Below are 23,429 nucleotides of genomic sequence, written 5' to 3'. Positions count from 1 at the left end.
CCCCTACGTGGAAAATGCTAACACTGCCCACATTCCCTTGTACTTTCCTACAAGGTCCAGGTAAACCGCCCCTGTTCTCTCCCAGAACATGCTGGAGACACGAGGCACCCTGGTGACAAGAGGTGCCTGCAGAGAAACGGGAGAGAAGCCACCTGCTGAAGCAGGTCCTTCTGGGGGGCGTGGCTGACAGGTCCCTGCGCTTGGGCCACTCTGCCGGCTCTCAGCACTTTCATGGCACCCCCAGGACAATCTGACCACGTGGCCAAAAAACCAACAGAGAGAGGAAAAAAGAATTTCTTTTTTTTTTTTTAAAGATTTTATTTATTTATTTGAGAGAGAGAGAGAGAGCACATGAGAGGGAGGAGGGTCAGAGGGAGAAGCAGGCTCCCCGCCGAGCAGGGAGCCCGACGCGGGACTCGATCCCGGGACTCCAGGATCATGACCCGAGCCGAAGGCAGCCGCCCAACCGACTGAGCCACCCAGGCGCCCGGAAAAAAGAATTTCATACATTTCAGACAGAAAGGGACTCTACGCATTGGCAATAAGGGCAAGCACAAGACTGAACTTACAGTGGTGTCCCAAGGAGGGCACGTAACTGGACACGCACCCACGCAGTGCCCTGCGGCACCACATACAGAGCACTTCCAGACAATTCCGACAACAGAGATGACGTGCGTGTCTCCTCCCTGGTTCAGCCTCAGCTGGGTGTGCACACACAGGCAGCTCTGGGCAAGCGGGCACTCTGGGAACCCAGGAGTCCGAGCGCCCGCTCTCACAGGCCTGCGCACCCCCCACGGACATTCCCGCTGTGCCGTCCCGTCCGTGCCACCACCCCTCTTTTATAAGCCCACATTCCTCCCCCAGCCCCCAGCAGAGGTGAGCAGGCAATCAGGATACACACCCATGGGATACTGCCAAGTGGTCTGCAGAAAGGGTGCCCCGCACATGGCCTCAACAAGAGCGCCCGGGGTGCCAGTGCCCACAGGTGCCAAAACTACTTTAACAAGAAGATGTTTAACACCGGCCTACTGGGCGCACATGGCCTTGCTGGTGCTCGTGGCTGCCTGTCCGTGGGCGTCCCTTGCCACCTGACCACTGTGCCCCTCGGTGAATCCTGTACTGGCTGCAGCACCCTGTGCGCCTCCACATTCTAGAACGTCTCAGGAAAACAACGTGCTCACAGCAAGGCTAGCAGGGCGGTGACAGAAGAGTCCTGCCATCCCAAACTCACCGTTACATGGAAAACACACTAAATGCAGCCAGCAGAGTGACCTCCTGGCACAGTGGTGTCACCCCTGCACCCCACGTCCACCACAGGACGCCCCGTGCGGGCCACACCCCCACAACGACCCACCTCTCCCCTGGAGCCCTTCATGTCCATCTGTCCATGCTGAACATCACAGAGGCTAGCCACCCTGTCCACGTGCCGTGACCCTCCACCAGGGCCATACGGCAACGTCCCCGGGACAAAACCCAAACCAGGACAGCCGTCTGCTCTGAGGGAACTGACAGTGCACACTTGCTGCCAAACCAAAGCATCAGTCTGAAGAGGACCCGTCTGTATTAGAAATACCGTGTTCACAACACACTCTAGTTTTCTAAAACAGAAGGCCTTTTGCAAAAACTAAGGCTACCCCCCAAAAAAGACCATCTTTGCTTTCCTACATTAGGTAATTGGCCGGGTTAAACAACAATTTCCCTCCTTTAACTGCAAGGTTTGCCAAGTGGACGCCTGCAGCAGAACAAGCCTAATTAGTAACAACTACATCTTCCAGAAAGAAACCCATAATGAAGCCACCTCCTTTCCCCTCCAAGTCCACCGGTCTCATCAGACTCAGCAATGCCAAAACCAGGAGGACCTGCAGTGTCCACTGGTCCCAGGGTCTAAGCTCTGTACTCGCCCAGAAGGACGTTCCAAGGGCAGCCTCACAACACCAGAAGGCAGACAACTTCAACAAAACAACGCAGTCTGAAGACCTGCCGTACTTCTGATCTTGTTCACACGGTTAGAAGAGGCTACGACCCAGTCTGCCTTCGTGGAGACAGGAGGTCGGGTTCGCAGTGGTGTGCTGTGGACACCGTGAGGCTTGCAGCCTTGCCTAGCGCCCCCTCACCAGGATGGGGCCAGGGACGCACGGAGACCGGCAGGCTGGAGGGCCACGGAAGCTGCTCGCGAACGAAGCCGCAGCCCCGCTGCCTCCCGCCTGCCAGCGTGGCTGGGAAACGCTTCGCCCTGCACTTCCTTGGGAACGCTGCAGAGAGACCGCGGCGCTCCCCGGGCACTGCGAGCCTTCCCTGGAGCTCGGGCACCGTCAGCCCGGATGCGGTCAGTGCACCCACCCCAGCCTGACCCAACAGAAATCCCACTCGCTCCCGGACTGCCTGCCCTGGACCCAGCTCCTCCTCAGTCTGGGACTGCCAACCTCCCGAAAACCAAGCCCCCCTCGAAGCGGGGGTGGGGGGGGGTGCCAGGCTAGCTCAGTCGCTACAGCATTCGACTCTGGATCTCAGGGTTGTGAGTTCAAGCCCCACGCTGGGCATAGAGCCTACTTGAAAAATAAGTATTTTTAAAAAGCAACTTATGGGTGAGACAGCAAAGTGCCCAGAGAAATTAAGGTGTTTTTTTTTCTTTTTTAAGATGGCATTAGCTGAGAGAGTATGTTTAAAATACATTTACCCAAAAGTCCTACTTTCTGTAGAAGGGAGCAAATCAGCTCCCTGCTTAACAGCCCAACTGCAGACAACACAAATGTCCGTCAGCAGGTGAGCGGGAGACGACTTGACAGGAAGGATGAGCTGATGCACGCACACCCACGTGCACGACCGCCAAAGAGAATGTGCTGAGGGAAAGAACCCAGAGGCAAGGGACACACAAATGCTCCATACGGTGTCACTGTTTAGAAGAAGGCCCGGAACAGGCCACACAGGCCACACTGAGGGGCCCTGGCTGCAAAGGGGCTCAAGGTGCTCACAGGGTGCTGGACCTGGTCTGACCCTCACAGGGCTGGGGGAGACACAGGCGCACACACTTCTACCCAAACTGCACACTTCAAACCTGTGCATCTTTTCCACGTCCAGATTTAAAAGGAGAAAAAAGAAAAATACACATTCACCTCAAGAAAGCCTCAGTAGGGTGATGACTTGTAGCACCCACCCCCAAAAATATGTCCATGCAGAACCTATGACTGTGGCCTTATTTGGAAAAAGGGTCTGTGTACTTGTAACTAAATCAAGGATCTCAAGATGCGACTGTATTGGCTTGTGTGGGCCAACCCTAAGTCCAAAGACTAGTGTCGCCAGAACAGAAGGGAGAGGGGAATCAGGAAAGGGGGCCACGTGAAGACAGGGGCGCTGGGGAGACCGGGGAGGGCTCTGCCTGGAAGCCTTTGCAGGGAGCGTGCCACACCTCAGTCCAGACGCTGGCCTCCATAGCTGGAGGAGTGTGCGTCTGCTACCAACGTCGACGCGAGACAAACTCAGGGACGGTCTGACGACCGGCCACTTGCTCCCTGAAGCCACAAGAAATGGCCTCTCCCCTGCGTTCGCAGGCCCCGGTGGCACACCATGGCCGACGCGGCAGGCGGCTCACACGGCAGAGACTGCGGAGACTGCACCTGGCTTCCTGTCCTGCTCAGCGGGACCCCTCGGACCACTGGGGTTATCTCCACCTGGTGGAGGGGACTCAGGACTGGACCGCTGGCTGCTTCTCTTAACCATGTCCCCCCACTCTGAACGCGACTACTCCATGCCAGGGAACGTTCACCACACGAGGTGGGACTTGTTTGTAACAGACTACACAATGTCTCTGTTGAGCCCAAAGCATGAGGCTGGCGGGCACTTGCTGCCCCTCCCTGGAGAAGGCAGGCTGGGAGGGGACGCGGTCTGGACTCATGTGGCAGGGCTCACCCGTGGTGACGCTCACACTCCTGGTCCAGACTGTCCTCCCTGGCAGAGTGGGCCAGCCCGGGAGCTAGGGACGGGGACATCTGCAAATGGTTGTACAAGTACCTAGAGGACAGCCGTCACTCTGTCTCTTAGGTTGCAAGGCCTGGAAAATTTACAATCGGCCACTGAAGGAAAAGACCGCCAGCCCCTGGGCTTGGCAAAGGTGCCTCTCAGGACACACTGAAGATCAGGGGACATCCATAGTTAAGAACAGAACACCAGTTTCCACAGAAGAGCTCTAAGACCTACTGAAATAGAAAGGTAAAGAAGAGAGGCTGATGGGGAAAAGACAGGTTACAAAATAGTATGCTCAAAGTTTTGGTAAAAATGTAGTATGATCTAAAAGATAACTTCTCCATGAGACAGGAACCCAGAAGCTACTAACACTGGCCATCTGGGTAGCAGAGATGCATTTCCCAGAAAGTGTTCCCTGTTTGTATTTTCTGCTTTTCTACCCTGCACATGTGTTGTTTCTAGAATCTGACTACAGGAAAATACAGACTGAATTTCAATGTGCATTAACAATAATAGCTTATTCAAGTAACATTTGATGTTTACTAATTCACTAATCATCTCACCTACATGGTCTGGACAAAGCCCTCTGAGTTTTATCACAGGGCATCCCTTCCACTGGTGCAAAGCGGGAAATCCACACAGTGGGAAGGGAGAGGAGGCGAGACCACGGCCTCGCAGACACGTCCCAGGGCCACCTGCCAGAGCCCCTCCAGGCCACAAGTATAATAAAAGGGAAAGTTTTGCTATTAGGTAAAAACCATGTGATAAAAAAAAAGCCTTGGACACTGGGAATTCCTTCTGGACACAACCAAAGGAGCACGATGTGGCCAAGATGGCTTTGAGGCTTACGCCCACCAATTAAAAGGACAAAAAAAAATCCATTATGAAAATTAAAAAAAAGTTACACCCTGGGTGAGTCAATCAACGCAGCACACTCAGGTCAAACCACGGCCCAAGCCCACAGCACCTACTCTACACCAAGTATGACTTGCATTTATAGAATGTAGAAGGTAAAAACAGTTCTTTTTCAAATGATCCCAGGAATTTAGAGTGTCCCTAAATCTGTTCAAAAGGGGTTGTTATATTTTAGGATTTCCTCATTAGTATTTTCAGTCCTCATTACTTTACAGTAAAGTAACAAGGGCTACGATTTTCACTGAAGTGTCTCATGCAGACAGAAAAGTATGAGAAAACGCAACAAACACTCATGTATCCACCATCTGTTCATTTTGCCATGTTTGCTTTGGAATTTCTTTAATACAGAAAATACTACATACGTACTCGAAGCCCCTTATGTAACCCCATCTCGCCCTCATTCCTCTTCCTGTCCACAGATCTTTGGATTTTGAGGCTCATCTGATGTGGATGCTCATCATTCTCATAGATGTCTTGCCATGTAAACCCGTAAACAGGGTACGGGGTATTTTTACAGGAAACACTGGACGGACCCTCACACCGTGGTCCCCTCTGTGCTTGGGGCATTTACGTGTGTTTCTGCTACACACACTTCCATTCTCCTCACTGAAGGGATGGTGGGCAGCCCCCTCCCAGACGCCCTGCAATAAGCATTTCCCGGCGTACTTTTTTTTTTTTTTTGAGTTTATTTATTTTTTTGAGACAGAGCATGAGCAGGGGGAGGGGCAGAGGGAGAGGGAGAAGCAGACTCCTCCGCTGAGCAGGGAGCCCGATGCGGGGCTCGATCCCAGGACCCTGGGATCATGACCTGAGCTGAAGGCAGACGCTTAACGACTGAGCCACCCAGGCGCCCCCCCCCCCCAGGGTACTTCTTTACACACCTGTCTAAGAACTCCCTTAAAAGTTTATAGCCAGAAATGGAACTGCAAGAAACTAACTGAAAATGCTTTTAAAAATCTGAGGAAACTACACAGTCACAAAAGTACCCTCTTTTGCGTTGCAAAACTATTAAGAAATTTTGGTTGGGAAAGGGGAAAGATACTTTGCATGTAGGAGACTCTTGAGGAACAAGATTAGGTTCTACAAAAAGAGTCAATAATCAGCTTTCACTTAAAGAGAAGCCATTAAGTGATAACAGGAGGCTCTCCCCGGGTGAAGTGTCTCAGACACACGTAGGGACAGCAGAGCCCAGAGAGTTCTGAAACCCCAGAAGTCACAGGAGCAAAGCGCAACACATGCTCATTCAGCTTCTGCCCAACTCTAGAGAATCCATGACCCTAAAAGGTCTTGACGGTTGTTTTCTTCTTTCTCAAGGTGTACAGCAATGTGGCAGGTAGTAACAGCCAAACGAAGCACTAGAAGGACACTTTACTTCCCAAATCCAACTTCTAAGTGACTAAAAACTTAGCAATATACACAGAGAAACACAGTTATATTACTAATAACTTCAGACTTCTTTAACCCAGAAGAAATCACAAATCATAACCCAAGTCATATGACTAATGCTGTTTATATGCAATATTGTACAATTTTTTAAATTTGTGACTTCCACTGAGAAATGTCTAAAGCCAAGTTCACAGTCCTGTTTCAAGGGGAACAAGAGGGGAGACCAACCACAGACCTGAAGGTCGGCTGCACCGATCAGATTAGAGATTAGAGACAAGACCTGAAAACAAGGCCGTCCTGTTTCTCTCTGTAGTAAATCCATCTCAGGACTTGTCTGTACCAGGAGGGAGCAGACAACATAAATTGGACAGGGCAGCCTGCAAACTCCCCGAGCACACCAACAATGCCCTTGTGTGCAAGGACCCCACCGAATGTCCCCACCTTCCAGAAAGACTGTGTGGGTGAGACTGAGGCTCGTCACCTTAGCAACAGCTCCAAACATATGTGCACCAACACCAGCTGATTTCTAAAAGCTGTAAATAGAGAACAACGGCATAAAAATTCCAGATTAAGGCAAGGACCATCCACCCCCTGCCCTCTCTACCCTTCCTAAGCCTTAAATCCCACTGATAACACTTCGTAATTCCGCATATGAAAAGATGTTTTTAATCCCCAGAAATGTGGAACACTGAATAATTATGTACCCACAGAAGGCAAAGTAAAGCCCTTCGATTAATGATCTTTGTGCAAACGCACATACAGACATGAAGCGTGGCCACAAGATGGCTGTCTGTGGCCCAGGTCATGGGGCCCAGAGCAGCCCCAGTCCCAGCAGGGATTTGGGCCTGGATGACCCCAGGTCTCCTCCAGGCCCTCCTCCTCACAGGCCCCCCTGCCCCCCAAGGTTCTTGTGACAAACCAGGAAGTCACAACAGAACAGGAAAAAGATGTGGCAGGCCTACAGCTGAGGGAAATCAGCCCCGGACAGGCTCCTGGTAAAGTCGAAGGGATGACCCTCACAGCCCATTTCCTTCTTGGTTTAGAAAACACAGTCCATTTCATCTTGGGGAAGCAAACACAGAGTTTCCTGGATATTTCAACACCTTGGAATTCAACCATTACCTCTCGGATAAACCCGTAGTATAAACAGGTATGCCCAGAACAGACCTGCAGATGGAACACCAGGGACGACACACAAAGAGTGAGGCAGGGCTGAACAGAACAGAAAACGGCTTAGTTTCGTACCAACTTCGTTCAGGTCTTAAACACTCATCCCATCTCCTTCCATGTTCCTCCAGCTCGTGATGTGGTGAAGAAAAATATGCTTTCTCCTTATTCCCTTTCTACGGTATTTTTAAAGCATTAGACAGAAAACTAGCAAATAAATCACCAAGCACGGACCGACATTTTTCAGAGAAAAAACAAACTTGGTATTTCAGGCTGCAAAAACCCACTGTGGGCTGCACAGATACGCTTCTCAGTACAGCCATCACCAAAACTAAACACTCAATATTCCAAGGAAACACACAACCCCATGTTAAAACCAAGATGTTAAAATGTTCTGAGAAACTGTTTTTACAGAATAATCAAACGTTTACTGACTGAGAACTGAAAACAACTGTCTTTCTGCAGAGATTTACCCCCAAATGGCAAAGAGGTGGAGGGAAGAGGTGAAGGCAGAGAAGGCCTCTGTCGCACAGCCCAAAACAGGTGCCCCTTACGTGCTTTAGAATCCTGAACTGAGGGTGTACAGCCAGTACGACGTCATGGGCTCATGTTTGCTGGCAGCTCTAAGTGCATTTTGCTGAAGCAAAATCTCGGTTCCGAAATAGACAGAAAGCAGCGCGGACGAGCTCCAACAGTTTGTTTTCGAGGTCCCGCTATTAAGCTGCACCTGCGGTAAATTCTTTCCAAGTAAAAACAACTCAGATTTGCCTTTTTAGGCGATGGGGGAAAGGGGACCCTGACGGCGGAGGGAGGGGTGCGCACCGACCCAGCAGCTCATCCTGGATGGACAACCACCAGAGAACAGACCCAGTTCAGAACTTGACTCCGGTGAGAAGACACAAAGAAGCAAGGAGTCTGAAGCTGGCCGGCGGCGGCCTGATGAGAAGCACTTTCCAAGGCACACATGTTCCTTCAAAGAGAAAACCTGACAGAAAATCTTTATTCCCAAAGATTCACCGTCCCTCCTCTTCAAGGAAGTGCCTCAAGTTCTGAGAAAGAATCCAAGTGCTGAGGAAGGCCTCCTGCGGCTCCTCAGCCTTCTTCCCCACGAGTCTCTGTGCAACGCGCTCTCTGGTTTTACTGGTGACACAGGACTGTGTTCCAGGCTCCAAGGACCGGGGCAGACTGGTGGCAGAGAGGGAAGGAAGGGGTCCTGGAAGCCGTGGGCCAGGGGGCTGCTCCAGGTCCAGGAAGCCACAGGCCTGCGTGGAGGCATCCAACAACCCACTACTCACTGGCTCAAGGCGTGAGCAAGCCACAGACTGCACGTGGGCTGGGAGGAACCACCGTCCTCCAGGGCCCCGGGAGCACAGCAGAGCACGGCACAGCGCACAGGAGAGCGCGGCACGGGGAAGCGCTGCATGGGGAAATGCTGGGGGCACACTGGCAGCTGTAATTAATAACAGCATCCCAACCTACAGTCAGTGTCTAGGATTTAACGATCCAGTTCAAATTACATCTGCACAGCACTTTACTTTCCTCTTTTCTGTAGAGCCCCTAAGAAGTTTCAGTTGAACAGATGGTATTACTTTCACTTCACAAACAAGGCAGGAGCTGAGATGATCCAAGACACACCCTCACCGGGAGTGCCGGACAGGCAGGACCTCTGACTGGGGACCATCTCTAGGGGCCAGGGCAGGGCTGTGGGTCAGCAAGCTCCCCGTCAAGGACTGACAGATCTTACCCTCTCGGGAATAAAGAACAATGGCATGTTTCACAATCACCCAGGAATTGAGGAGCCTCGTCTGGGGAAAAGCTGCCTCAGGCTGGAGGAGAACCCAGGTCTTTCTTGCAGAAGAGGCCTAAGGAGGGTCAACAAGACATAAGAATAAGCAGGGCCAGGAGGGAAAGCTTGCAGGCACCGCCACACAGATAGAGTTCACAAGTGTCGGGATTAAAAATAAGGACAGGAAAGATGATTTGAGGAGCACCACCCCTCATTAGTAACACATGAAAAGGACAACAAAGAGGTGGGAAGTATGAACAACCTTGAAAATTACTGTTGTCATCTTCAAGGAAACACCAAATTGCATTTTCAGTTTTTGCCACAAGTTTTCTCATGGAAAATACCACTAAAAAATGGCAGTGGGAACAAGTGAAAGTCAAAGAAAAAAACCCCATGAGTGCACACACACACCATAATCGAAGCCAGAGTGGATGAGGAGCACGCAGAGGCCGGCCTGGGCGTCCTGCCCAGTGACCCTGCACCTAAAGACAGGCTTGAAGCTTACACAGGGGTCAGCACCTGGGAGCATCCGCCAGGTAACAGGAAAGGCTGGTGCCACATTAACACTCTAACTTCCAAGGTGACCATGAACAGAAAGTGTGTAACTGCCAAATTTGAAGAACAAAATGAACAGAAAGAAAAGGAGAGAAAAAACACCAGTGGAAACGAACAGAAAGCCCAATCCAGTTATTTATTAAGTACAACGGTAAGAGGCCTAAGAAATCAGCTGAAAGACAAAGTCTGTCAGACTGCAACGGGAAGCTGAGAATGAATGAAGGAAATCTACAACTCAATAAGATCTGGAAAGATTCCGGGACGCCTGGGTGGCTCAGTCAGTAAAGTGTCTGCCTTCGGCTCAGGTCATGATCTCGGGGTCCTGGGATCGAGTCCTAAATCAGGCTCCCTGCTCAGCAGGAAGCCTGTTTCTCCCTCTACCCACCCCCCCACTCATGATCTCTCTCTCTCTCTCTCTCTCTCTCTGTGACAAATAAATAAAATCTTTTAAAAATCTGAAAGATTCCAAGAGGAGAGGAAAGATAAACCAGGTAGATACTGAGCAGGAGGGCAGAGGTTGCTGACTTGATACTGGATACAGGCTTGAGGTCAAAGCACAACTCGTGAGACAAAGTCTGTCACTAAACACAGCAAGAAGAGACTCCCTTCACAGGAGAGGTGGTTCCCAACACGGACACACTCGAAACACAGCCTCACTGTATAAAGAGCAGACACTGACAACCGGGAAAAACAGAGCCACCACTAGCAGGGAGCAGACTTTAAAATAACTCTCAGCATTTTAGGAGACAACTCCTACCCAAAATTAGGAATACAGAAGATTCAAGCACAATCCCAAGCCCGACCCACCGAGCACGCACAACACATTCCAGCCTATAACCACACAGCGCCAATTCCTTTCAAGGAGACGAAGGAGATGATGGCAGTGACCACACACAGACCTCCAGAGCAAGTCTACAAAATCTGACAATTAAGAAATGTGCTTCCAAGTACAAGAGCCAAGGCCAAACTCAGAGCAGCAACTGAAAATCTTCAAATCAGGGAATGACACAACGCTACACAGTAAAATAGGAAATCCAGGTAAAGCAGTTCTTTTTTTTTTTTTTTTTTTTTTTTTTTTTAAGATTTCATTTATTTATTTGACAGAGAGATAGCGAGAGCAGGAACACAAGCAGGGGGAGTGGGAGAGGGAGAAGCAGGCTTCTCGCTGAGCAGGGAGCCCGATGCGATGCTCGATCCCAGGACCCCAGGATCACGACCTGAGCCGAAGGCAGATGCTTAACGACTGAGCCACCCAGGTGCCCCAGGTAAAGCAGTTCTTTGAGGGAAATGTACTTATTTCCGGAAGGCATCCCAAAAGAGGTCTTAAAAATCAGAATATATCCAGGGACCCTGCGTAGCTCAGTCAGTGAAGCGTCTGCCTTCGGCTCAGGTCATGATCCCAGGGTGCTGGGATCGAGCCCCACATCCGGTTCCCTGCTCAGCCAGGAGACTGCTTCTCTCTCTCCCTCTGCCCCTGCCTGCCACTCTTCCCGTTTGTTTGTGCTCTCAAATGAATAAAAAAAATCTTTAAAAAATCAGAATACACCCAAAAACAGAGAAGAAAAATGTGACGAGGAACACAAAATAAGGGAATACAAAAAAAGGCAAATACATAACAGAGGCTGAAAAAAGTAAAGGTGGATTTTTATTTTAATGACCCATAAAACAGATAAGCTAAACTATACAGAACAAGCTAAATGATGCAACAGGGCAGCTATACAATAAATCAGAAAGGGAGGACTTTCTGGTCAGTAGCAGGGAAAGCAGAGTGTGCTGGATTAAAGCAGCCTACGGGAGGTGACCAGGGGGCCACACTCCGGCCAGACCCTGATGGGGGCAAAACACCAGACCACAGAACGCCTCTCCATGCTGGACCATCAGAAGGGAGAGCAGCTTACTGAAACAAAAAGGTGACAATCACTGAATAAGTGATAGGATTTTGTAAAATTAATAAATATGTATTATACATTCATATGAATCAGGATTCTATCAGAGACATACATATATGAAATAGGCAGCCTCTACTAAGGATTGGCCCACAGCGCTGAGAGGGCGGATGCAGCAGGGCTCGCCTCCAGGCCTCTCAGCAGGAGGAACAGAACGAGCTGTCCACATTTCCCAGGCTGATCCAGCTCATTCCAATCAGCGGATGGTAGACTAGGAATACACGGACAAATACCTTCCCAGCAACAGCTCACCTAATGTGTGAATACCTGGGCACCGCAGCCTGACCCAGGCGACCTATCAAACGATCTCACACAGATGTACCCAAGTGTATGTATGTGCAAACACGTCAACACACACAGGAAAACCTTTCTAGGCAGGGAAAACATGATGTGTTCGGTTTTATCTCCGGCAGTGTTATTCCTAGTCTTCCAAAGTGTGGAGGACTGCTTTAGCAGTAAGGTTATTTTGAAAAAGAGAACAAGACAGGTGACCATGAGCAAGCCCACCTAGGAAAACAGTCCTCTGTCTCCCGCCTGCGAGGATGATGCCAGTCAGCCGCCCCAGGTTCCCTTCTGTTTGCAGAGTATTTTTTATCATGAATGGGTATGAGATTTTGTCAAGTGCTATTTCGGGGGGGCATCTTTGGAGATGATCACATGCTTATTCTTTTTATTATGTCAATATGGTATATTACATTGATTTTTGAATGTTAAACCAAATTTGAATTCTGAGATCAATCCACTTGCTTGTGATGTAGGACTACCCTTTTGCAATGACAAATGCAACTGGCTTCAGAGTAGGGGGGTTTACAGCATGTGGATGCAGGACTCCAAGCCTCCACCCTCATCTCGCCTCCGGTTACGTGTGAGGTGGGCTGTGCGTAACTGGCGTGATGGATTCTTTAGTGGATGGTATAAACCAACAGGAAGGCCATGGGGGACTAATGGCTCTTTTGTGTCAGGAACTGTAATTAGGGCGCCTGGTGCCTCAGTTGGTCGAGCGACTGCCTTTGGCTCAGGTCATGATCCTGGAGTCCCGGGATCGAGCCCCGCATCGGGCTCCCTGCTCGGCGGGGAACCTGCTTCTCCCTCTCCTGCTCCCCCCTCTTGTGAGCTCGCTCTCTCTCTCATTCTCTCTCAAATACATAAAAATCTTAAAAAAAAACAAAACAAAACTGTAATTAAATATTCAATTTACTTAAAAGATACAGGGCCACTCAGGTGATCTATTTCTTCTTGAGCAAGCTTAGGTAATTTGTGTCATTCATTTCACCTAAATTGTCGTATTTATTGACAAAGTTAATAAAATTCCTTTATCCTTTTAATGGCTATAGGATCATAGAGACATTCCCTCTCTCATGCTTGAGACTGAAAAATTTGTGTCTTCTTTTCCTCATTTGTTTGGCTAAGGGTCAGTCAGTTTTATTTATCTTTTCAAAGAACCAACTTTGGAGTTCATTAATTTTTCTCTATTGCTTCTTTAAAAACTATCATTCTGATAGATGAATAAAGCATAAGACATTCTACTCCCATTCACATAACAGAGCAAACTAAGATAGGAAGATTTTGCCAACCTAAAAAAGGGAATCTACTAGAAGTCAGGAGTTCAGAAGCCTTCCCTCTCAGACTGAAGGAGGCAAGAACACACACTCTCAACACTTCTGTCCAACAATGCAGGATCTGGATGGTACAGTGAGACCAAAAAGAGAAATGCAGGGTATACAGCATGGAAAAAGGGAAAGTGTCTTTATGCACATTTGGCATAAACATCTATGTAGAACATTCTATGAAATCTGTTTTGTTTTTTTTTTTAGAAACTACAGGGAGTTTATTAGCAAAGTTGCAAGATATGTCCCTATTTTAATATATCAGTTATATCTCTATGCATTACCAAGAAACAAGAGGACACTAAAATTTAAAAAACAATACACTGAGTATTGTGTAGATATCACTACATTGTACACCCGAAACTAATAGAACACTGTAATTTAAAAAATAAGTAATAATAAAGTCACAATAACATCCCCAAAATGAATCACTTAGGGATAAAATATGTGCAAGACCTCTCTAAATAAACATAAGATTCTACGCTGTTAAGATGTCAGTTCTTGGGGCACCTGGGTGACTCCGTCGGTGAAGTGTCTGCCTTCGGCTCAGGTCATGATCCCAGGGTTCTGGGACTGAGCCCCACATTGCGCCCCCCCCCCACTCAGTGGGGAGTCTGCTTCTCCCTCTCCCACTGCCTTTCCCACCACTTGTGCTCTCTGGCTCTCTCTCTCTCTGTCAAATAAATAAATAAATTAAAAAAAAGAGAGAGAGAGAGATGTCACTTCTCTCCAAACTGATTTATAGATTCAACACAATCCCAATCAAAAATCTCAGCCCTCTTTTTTGTCCTAAGGATGAGCTGATTCTGAAACACATACAAGGAAATGAAAAAGATCAACGTGGAAAGGTGTGTACACTACAGTTCCAGACTTACTATAAAGCTACAGTAATCAAGACAGTGTGACAACGACATGTAGACCAATGGAACTGAACAGAGTCCAGAAACAGACCCGCATATTTACACTCAACTAATTTTCAATAGAAGTAAAACAACTGGATGCGAAACAATCATGTTGTCAGCAGGTGGTGCTGGAATAATTGAATATCCTTATGCAGAAAAGGGGGAAGGGGGGCTTTAACCTTACCTTACATAAAAATGACCTCAAAATGATTACAGAACTGAATGCAAAAGCCAGAACTACATAACTTATAGAAGAAAAATAAGAGAAAATTTTTTTGACATTAAGTTAGACAAAGATTTCTTACGACACAGAAAGCATGAAGTATCAAAAAAAAAAAAAGTCAGCCTGGACTTCATTAGGAACTTTTCCTCTTCAAAAGACAATACTAAGAAAATGAAAAGCCAAGCCACAGACTGGGATAAAATATTTGCACAAGAGAAACCTGGTAATGGACTTGTGTTTAAATATAAAGAGCTCTCAGTAACATTTTTTTTAATAGACAAAAATAAATAAATATGCAGGAATAGATACTTCACCAAACAAAATATATGGATGACCCACCCCCAAAAAACATGAAAAAATAATCTACATCATTCGTCTTTAGGGAAATAGAAATTAAGGGATGCCACTAGATATCCACTAGAATGGGCAAGTTAAAAAGACTAACCACACCAAATGACGGTGAGTAAACAGCAAATGCACTGTCATTCACTCTCAGTGGGAACATGAAATTGTACAGTCACTCTGAAAAAGTTTGGCAGATTCCTAAAAAATTAAACTTTACCTGCTCATGTGATCCAGAAATCCCACTCCTAAGTATTTACCAAAGAGAAAGTAAAACACACATCCACAAAGCAAATCTCGTACGTAACTATTCATGGCAGCTTTTTTCGTAATAGCTGAAACTTGGGAACTACGCAAATGTCCATCCACTGTTGATCAGATAAACATATGATGTATGTATACAATGGAAGAACATGCTAATTGGGAGAAACCATCCATATTAGATTCTAGAAAAAGAAAACACAGTGACCAAAGTCCATCAGTGGTGTCCTGGGTCCAGGGACAGAGGAGGAAATGGGCACTTTCCAGGACAATGGAAATGTCTTATGTCACACCTGTGGTGACGGGAACGTGACTCACTAGTGTTAAAACTTAACACACTACACTTACAAGTGCTGAATTTCACCATATTTAAATTATGTCTCAATAAAGCTCTCGGAAAGAGAGGGTGGGGAGGCTAGAGAGACAACGGTATGGCCATCTCTTTAAGGGGCCTTTTGCTATAAAGGAGAGCAGAGAAATGGGGTGGCAGCTGGTGGTAAACGCGGGACTGGGGTTTTTTTGTGAAGGGGGGAGGACAGCAAGTCTGCATGCTGATGAGGTCACTCACCCTCACCCCTCCCACAGCACATCTGGGGGACATGAGAACAACTCCTGGAAGCAGGGGCTCGAGGGGGCTGGGGAGGGAGGTGCCCAATGCCCTGTGTGGGGCAGTGGCTACAGCGGCAGCTCGGGCGAAGGGCAGCTCCGGGGCTGGGCACACTGGAAGGCGGCTGGCACATGCACGCAGCTCCTCTGGGTGACTCTCGACAACGGTTCCCATGGCTGCTTCGGCCGGGCTGGAGGGTGACCACCGCCGCGCGGGGAGAGGCTGTCTGCACCGCACAGCCGTCAGCACGGACCCAGCTGAGCAGCTGGTCCTCCTTCCGTACACACGCAGTCTTGCTTACACGGGAGCATCCCCTACTTTCAAATGAAACGTTTGGTATCATCTCTTTAATGTGTTCTACGTTAACTCACGGACGTGTGGGTTGTGTTTCTGCCATTCCAAACGATAGCCCACAGGCACATGCACACAAGTCTCTCTGGGGACCACACGGTACAGGATTCCAGGATACGAAATGACCAGAAGAGACAAATCCACAGGGACAGAAAGATCGGGGGTCTGCTCCAGGGTGGGGAGGGGATGAGCAGTGATGACCACAGGGCATGGGTTCTTTCGGAGGCGATGAAAGCCCTTAAAATGGAGTGTGGTGTAGGCTGCACATTTCTGTGAACACAGTGAAAACCACTATAGCGGGATGAACTGTATGGTATGCAGAGGATATCTCAACAAAGCTGTTATCTTGTGGAAAAACCTTGAAACAAGGCGCCCTAGGGATGCACTGAGCCTCATAAAGGTGGAGTATGCACCACACCCAAGGCCAGGGTCAGAGCCAGGTGCCCAGACCCAGCGAAGGCCTTTCCCACTGCTTGCTGGTAGGGAGTACCCGTGCTGTGGCCCTGGACAAACGTGCAATCTTTCTGTGCTGGTCAGTGGGCAGGAGGACACCTCCTGGGCATGCAGGGGCGCATCCAAGAAGGTTCTGCACGGTTGTCAGGGCCACCCAGCAAGGACCAAGCCAGGGGCAGCCTCTCCGTCAGTCACTCCCCGCCCGGTGCTGGCCCTTGTCCACAACCAACCCAGTCTGACAATAAGAGCCCTATCGACATGGTTTCCACCTGCTTTTGGGCATGTCTGCAGCCTAGCCTTGCACATGCCGCTGTTCCAACGGGCACGGGGGCCTCCGGCACAGCCTCCCGCATTCACCGTTTCTTCCGCTTGGCGGCACATTTGAGCCAAGGGGACCGGTACACCAACATTAATTGTAAAGTCACATATTTGAGGAAGAGGGTATGGAATAAATTTTAAATATTTGAATATAAACTTAGAGTCTTTTTAATTCATCCTAACACTGATGTCAAGTTGTAATAGCGGAGAGAGTGAACAGGAAGCTTCTGTCTCTCAAGAGCATCTCAAAGAAAGGCTGTCAGGAAGGGTGATCACAAGTGAACACTGTCCCAGGCAAGTGAAATACGGTCACATATTGCTGTACGGTAACGTTTCTGATAACCAGACACGCACACACAACACCCACACCCATCAGCACTGACGCACCCAACACACAGCCCAGCCTCTGAGGCAGAGCTCGTGCTCCCCAGGCCAGCAGGGCCGCAGGCCGGGGGGCCGAGCTGGGGCAGTGAAGCCCCTCTGCGAGCAGAGTGCCCTGCGTCTGTAAGGATGAACGGGAGCTCCAGGCCAGCAAGCATGCTCCCCGCCCCAGGGAGCCACGAGTCCACGTGGCTCTGCCCCTGCCCCATCGTCCACATCCGCCCAGCGGTGTCACAGCCCTGCTCATTCACAGCTTCTGAGGACCGCATCACCACAAAGTAATTTTACACACGATAGACGCTGCATCGAGAAAACAAACTGTTGTTGTTGAAGTACACTATCTCACCCCAGAATCTGAAAAGCCTCCTTTTCCTCCTCCCTCCTAATGACAAAAAGGAAGCTCTAGGACAATCAATATTCTGCAAGGGAACCTGGCTGAGCAGCAGGCTGAGCCTGACCCCGACACCAGGCCAGAGGAGCGCGAGCCGTGCTCCTCCCCGACAGGGGTCTTCTGGGGACTGCTACCACCAGAATGTGCGGAGGATGACGCGGCAAGCACCACTCTGCTGTCTCCTCCAGTAAAGAAAAGACCCAAAGGCAGAGGGGGGCACGAGACAGACCCTCAAAGCCCAGGGAGGGGTTCACAGTGACACAGTGACACTCATGAACTAAACGCTCATGAGAATCTAAGGAGAAACTACTGGAACAAGAGGTCTGTTTTTACCCAAAAGCATCAGGACAAAATCTCGATGCTGCCAACTCCTCCCACGCAGACGGACGCTGGCGGCAGGCCGGCCCCAGGTCTGAGGGAGGGGAAGGGGCCGTGGACCCTCACCCGAGCCCTCCCAACTCAGCACCCGCCCGGCAGGCCTTGCTGCCGGCCCGCAGAAAGCAGGCAGGGGTTCCCGGGAGGACAAAGACACCGAGCTGCCGCACGGGCAGCCGCCCCTTCTGGGATTAGCTTCTCATCAGCCAGACTGGCCTAAAAGACTGGACCAAGGTTGACAAGAACTGTGTAAAAAACTTCAAATTGTCACCTGTGGCGAGCTTCACCTCAGTACAAAATCTATGTGCCACTTTCTGAAAATTATCTTTTCCAGCTATGACAATGAGCACTAAAATAACCTCAGAACCAGACTTGCAAATCTCAAGTGTTATAAAACAAGGTATTTTTAAATACAAAGGTTTTGTTCCATTAACAAACAAAATAGAAAGCAAAGCTACTTCGTATTTTTTTTTAAATATTTATTTTATTTTATTTTATTTATTTGAGAGACCGACAGCGAGCACTAAAGAGCAGAGGAAGAGGGACAAGCAGACACCGTGCTGAGCGTGGAGCCTGATGCGGGGCTCGATCTCACAACCCTGAGATCATGACCTGAGCTGAAATCAAGAGTCAGATGCTGAACTGACTGAGCCACCCAGACGCCCCAAAGATGCTTCATTTTTACTTAATCCTGGAATAAACAGACATACAGTGCAGGCGGTCACCCATTTACAGTGAGCGCTTACGCTCCACTCAGTAGGACACGAAGCCCTCCTGTGGAACTTCTCGTGGAATCGTTAAGTAACCCCATGGAACAAGTAAAGAGAAAACATCCTCTAGCTAGGGATACCGAGGCTCAGGATTGTGAGTGACTTTTTCCCAAGAGCATTAGAAATGGAACCTCAAGAAAAACCAAGGGCCCCTGCACCTACAAGCTGGTGTCGCTGGTGAACGCCAGCCTGGAGCGGGGGAGGCACAGAGGAGGAGGGGAAGCTGCGCGTCTGGTGGTCCTGGCCAGGAGCCACGTACTAGAGCGCAGTGCGAATGGGCCACCTCACGTCACTCCTGCAGGAAGCAAGCAGACAACTGGACAGCGTCCTGAAAACCTCGCCACGAACCGCTGCTTTCTACCAACGAAGCACAGTGTTTCTCTTCTCAAATTTATGATCCTTATCTTTTTACAAATACAACATTTATAGATTGCAAACAATGAACAGTCTGTTCTGGGTTTTAAAAAATTATTTATTACTGATTCTCAACAGTCCAAACGAGACATCTTTTGTCAAGGGAATCAAGGGGAAAGTTCCCTTCGTGACAGGCTTCTCTAACGAGAGACGCTGGACGTCGGCTGGCCTTGCTCAGAAGAAAGACGCCTCAGAAGCTGGATGGTGCAGCCGGACGCGCACACTGCGGGTGACTCCAAAGACAGCTCTGTCAAGAAGGTACTAGCACAATTCTGGGGACGCCCCCCCCGAAGGACAGAGCACATACAAACAGCAGGGGAGGAGGAAGCCTGCTGCTGCTGGGGGTCAGCTCCCGGCCAACTCTGACTGTCCTGCGGGGTTGGCGGGATGCTCCCTCGACAACAGATCCCAGTGCTAACAGTCCAACGGGCAGGTTCAACAGGCAGGTGTGGCATCTTTTACTGTAGAAATTTATCACAAAAAAACCAAAAGGCAGAGATGGCGGTGAGGATGAGCATGCTGGAGGGATGATGGGGGACAAGTGGGGGAGGAAGGCACTGGGACAGGTGGCCCCGACAAACCTCCAAAGGGCAGGGCTCGGCGACCGGGTGGATTATCTTTAAATAAACCCAGGATAGGGGCGCCTGGGTGACTCAGTCGTTAAGCGTCTGCCTTCGGCTCAGGTCACGATCCCAGGGTCCTGGGATCGAGCCCCGCGTCGGGCTCCCTGCTCGGCGGGAAGCCTGCTTCTCCCTCTCCCACTCCCCCTGCTTGTGTTCCTGCTCTGTCTCTCCCTCTCTGTCAAATAAATAAATACAATCTTAAAAACAAAACAAAACAAAAAAAACACGCCCAGGATTCTTCCCAAATGATAGACCGGCTGCTGAAGGCAGCACCATGCTATGAAGGAAGACAGAAACCTTGTGTCCTGACCAGCCACCACCTCAAGGGGACCGAGCCACAAGGGTGTGGAGAAACGGAGCGGCATCGGCGGGAACGTAAAATGGTACAGCTGCCATGGAAACAACATGGCGCCTCCTCAAAAACAAATCTGGAACTACACCAGTGGGTCCAGCAATCCCACTTCTGGGTATACGCCCAGAAGGAATGAAAGCAGGGTCTCAGAGATGTCCGGACCCCCACATTCACATCAGCATTACTCATAATAGCCAGGACACGAAGGAACCCAACCATGCACCGACAGAGGAATGCATAAAGAAAATGTGGTGTTTACACACAATGGAGTATTATCCAGTCTTAAAAAGAAAGAAAATCCCGACACCCGACATGGATAAACCTTAAAGACATCGTGCTCAGTGTCGGATTCCACTTCTGTGAGACCCCTAGGGAATCAGACTCATGGAGACACGACAGAGATGGAGCGACAACAAGCCCTCTGTGACCGGGCTCCTCTCAGCCTGATCCGAACTGCAGCGGGAACACACCAAGGCCTTCTGCACCCACGCCAGGGTACCCTGGCCCCAGGCTCTCACTCAAGTGACCCCTGCAGGAAGCCAGGAAGGACTGAACCCATCACAGAGCAAACCAGGGGAGCAATGCCCGGCCACTGTGGTCAGCCGCTTCTGAACTCATCTCTGGAGGGCTCCAGGCAACTCTTAAGGGGCAGAGCTGTTTCTGCCTGTGATGGACATTTGTGCGGTGGTTGTGTGGGGATCTGGAAGGTCACCTTCTGGACTGGGGGTAGCAGGCGAGCAGGTCAGAGGGCAGAGCAGAGATCGAAGCTGGGGTGCGGGTCGGGGGGTGGCTGGGACATGCTCCGCCATGTTCCACCCGCAGTAGGGGCCAGTGCGCAGGCGCCTCTTTTTTTCTTTTCTTTTTGTAAACAACACTGGGGTCAAGGAGTGAAACGTACTAAGTCCTTCAATACACCAAACAGGTGCGACTACTGCACTCACTTTCTGAAACCCATCTTTAAAAACAGTCCTGCGAGCATGTCCTTTCCCTTTCACGAAACCACTTCTCATAGTCATGGGGCCTCTGGGGACTCCTCCAGGCCACACCCCACCAGGCTCTCCGTGCCCTCCCCAAGCACCGCCAGGAGCATGTACAGAGGTCCCAGGAAGACCGACTCCCTCACTGGTTTTAACAATGGAGAAACTGAGGCCCCAGATGTTATGGGTCAAAGGTGTGACCACTCTAAAGACCAGGGCTGCAGTGTGTGCCGCCCCCCACCCCCCGCAGTACAGACGGGGGTCGGCTGTGCATGCCCTGCCCATGCAGCCTGTGGCCAAGTGCACAACCCCCCCGGCAGGATCTTCATGTCACACACACACGAGTTTCTATATTTATAAGTGTGTGCAGCTTAGCAATAGTGTGAAGAGCAAGGCAGACCAGTGCCTTTGTTACTGGGACCCGCGGTGCACAATGGGTTAGTCATCACGGACACGGGAAGACCTCCGTAGGACCTGCCCCTCAACAGTCACATGGGCCTCAATCAGACATTCTCTTTAAAATGGGCTCAGAGGGCGCCTGGGTGGCTCAGTCGTTAAGCGTATGCCTTCGGCTCCGGTCATGATCCCGGGGTCCTGGGATCGAGCCCCACATCGGGCTCCCTGCTCGGCGGGAAGCCTGCTTCTCCCTCTCCCACTCCCCTTGCTTGTGTTCCTGCTCTCGCTATCTCTCTCTCTGTCAAATAAATAAATAAAATCTTTAAAAAAAAAAATGGGCTCAGAAAAATAAAGAACACACGCAAAACCAACACTTGTGAGCTTTTAAGACTGCCATCTGACCAACAGGAAATCTATACATATACTCTCCAAAGCAAAGAGCCAGTAGATTCCAGAGGTTTCCGTGCCGGGAGGCCTGAGGCTGGGAGGCCAGTCCTAGGGACTTGGGAGGTGGTTCTGCAAACACTGCACACTCGTCCCACACGCATCCTGGACAACGTGTCCTGGAGGTTAGGTTCCCAAGCCAGAGAAGGTGGAAAAGCAAGGAGCCCTCAGGCAACGGACCAAACTGTCCTCCTTCACACCTCGGGGCTTCGAAGGCTCTGACCCAGGCTGCCTTCTGCAGCTCACTACAAAGGGTTCCAAAGCGCCAGCGTACACACCGCCCTGGGCCGCGATGGCGCTGGTGGCAGATATGAGAAGGCCACGGGCCAGTGAACTCCACATATCTCACTTCAAGATTCAGTTCCAGCTTTAGTGTTGTGGTTTCTGGTTGAGGATTCTGAACACTATTCACAGCCGTTTTAATGTCTGTTGGTAAGTCGCCTGGCTTGGGAAAGATCCAGACGCCACCTACTGCGTCTTGTGACAGAGGTCCAATACGACCCAGGAGACTGGCGGCTTCGGCCCCGCCCACTCGGCACGCGGGAGTTCCACGGATGAAAGTGACGTCACTCTTCTGTGTGTAAAGCGCCATCGCACCACCCCCAGTCGGCCCGCAGAGGAGGAGGGGCATCGGCAACAAGACCCAGGTCCTTCGCAAGGAGACCACGTTACCAGTTACCGAGCAAAGCTGTCTCTGCTGCAAAACCGAGCATTCCAGGGACCTTAGCACATCACTGCCCATGTCCTAATCTAAATGACGGCTCCAGAAGACACGATCTCAAAAACGAGACCACAGAAGGGCCCCTGCCCTCCACACTGCATCGGTGGCTCCACAAAACAAATGGCAGATGCAGGTAACTCAAGAATCCTTTTTAATTTTTAGTGAAGACCAAATAAAGAGTCCCATGGAAGCCATTTTCCATACAATCCAACTGCCATGAGCAAAGTGAGAGGCTGACCCTCTGGGCCTCAGCAAAGACCCCCGAGCTTCTCGTTCAGCTCCTGCCTCTTGGCCGCTGGCCGGCTGCCCCGGCTGCTCCTACTAGCACTTGGGCTTCTTCCTCACCCACATCTCTGCCTCTCCACACTAAACCTGCCGCTGGAATCTGAGCTCCAAGAGGCACCCTCACCCTCGTCCTAGCAGCGGCGTGACATGTCCAAGCTTCTCTCCAAGTGACGCAGAAAGGAAGAGAGAACACTCACCAGACTCTAGTGTAAAAGCTACAAAACCTAAGAACGACAAATGTCACAGATACCAAAATTAGCATCACCTATTTTAATCAGGTGGTAACACAACTGTGAAGAACAGTATTTAAGTTATATGTGATGAAATTGTGAAGGATCGTGTACCTTACATTTTAAAATATTTAAAAGATTAAAGGCTCACAGATATATTTTTGTGACCTGCATTAGCCAGTGGTGGTGTTTTCAGGAACCAACGTCCCCTCTGAATACACTGGCAACATGGCAGGAACGTCAGGAAACGGGGCACGTTCGGAACAGCTCCACTCAAGATGAAATCAACCG

General features: G+C 49.9%; 1 protein-coding gene across 1 annotated transcript in view; it reads right to left on the bottom strand.

The window, feature by feature from the left end:
• LOC123855160 (transcription and mRNA export factor ENY2-like) overlaps positions 1-23,429 on the bottom strand; it is a 63,284-nt gene that overhangs the window by 14,358 nt on the left and 25,497 nt on the right. The gene's annotated exons all lie outside the window — the stretch shown is intronic.

This window comes from Mirounga angustirostris, unplaced genomic scaffold (assembly GCF_029215605.1).
Source record: "Mirounga angustirostris isolate CCGP_5_RB_7025 unplaced genomic scaffold, mMirAng1.0.hap1 SCAF_16, whole genome shotgun sequence".
NCBI classification, from domain to species: domain Eukaryota; kingdom Metazoa; phylum Chordata; class Mammalia; order Carnivora; family Phocidae; genus Mirounga; species Mirounga angustirostris.
This window is presented reverse-complemented; position numbering and strand designations above follow the sequence as displayed.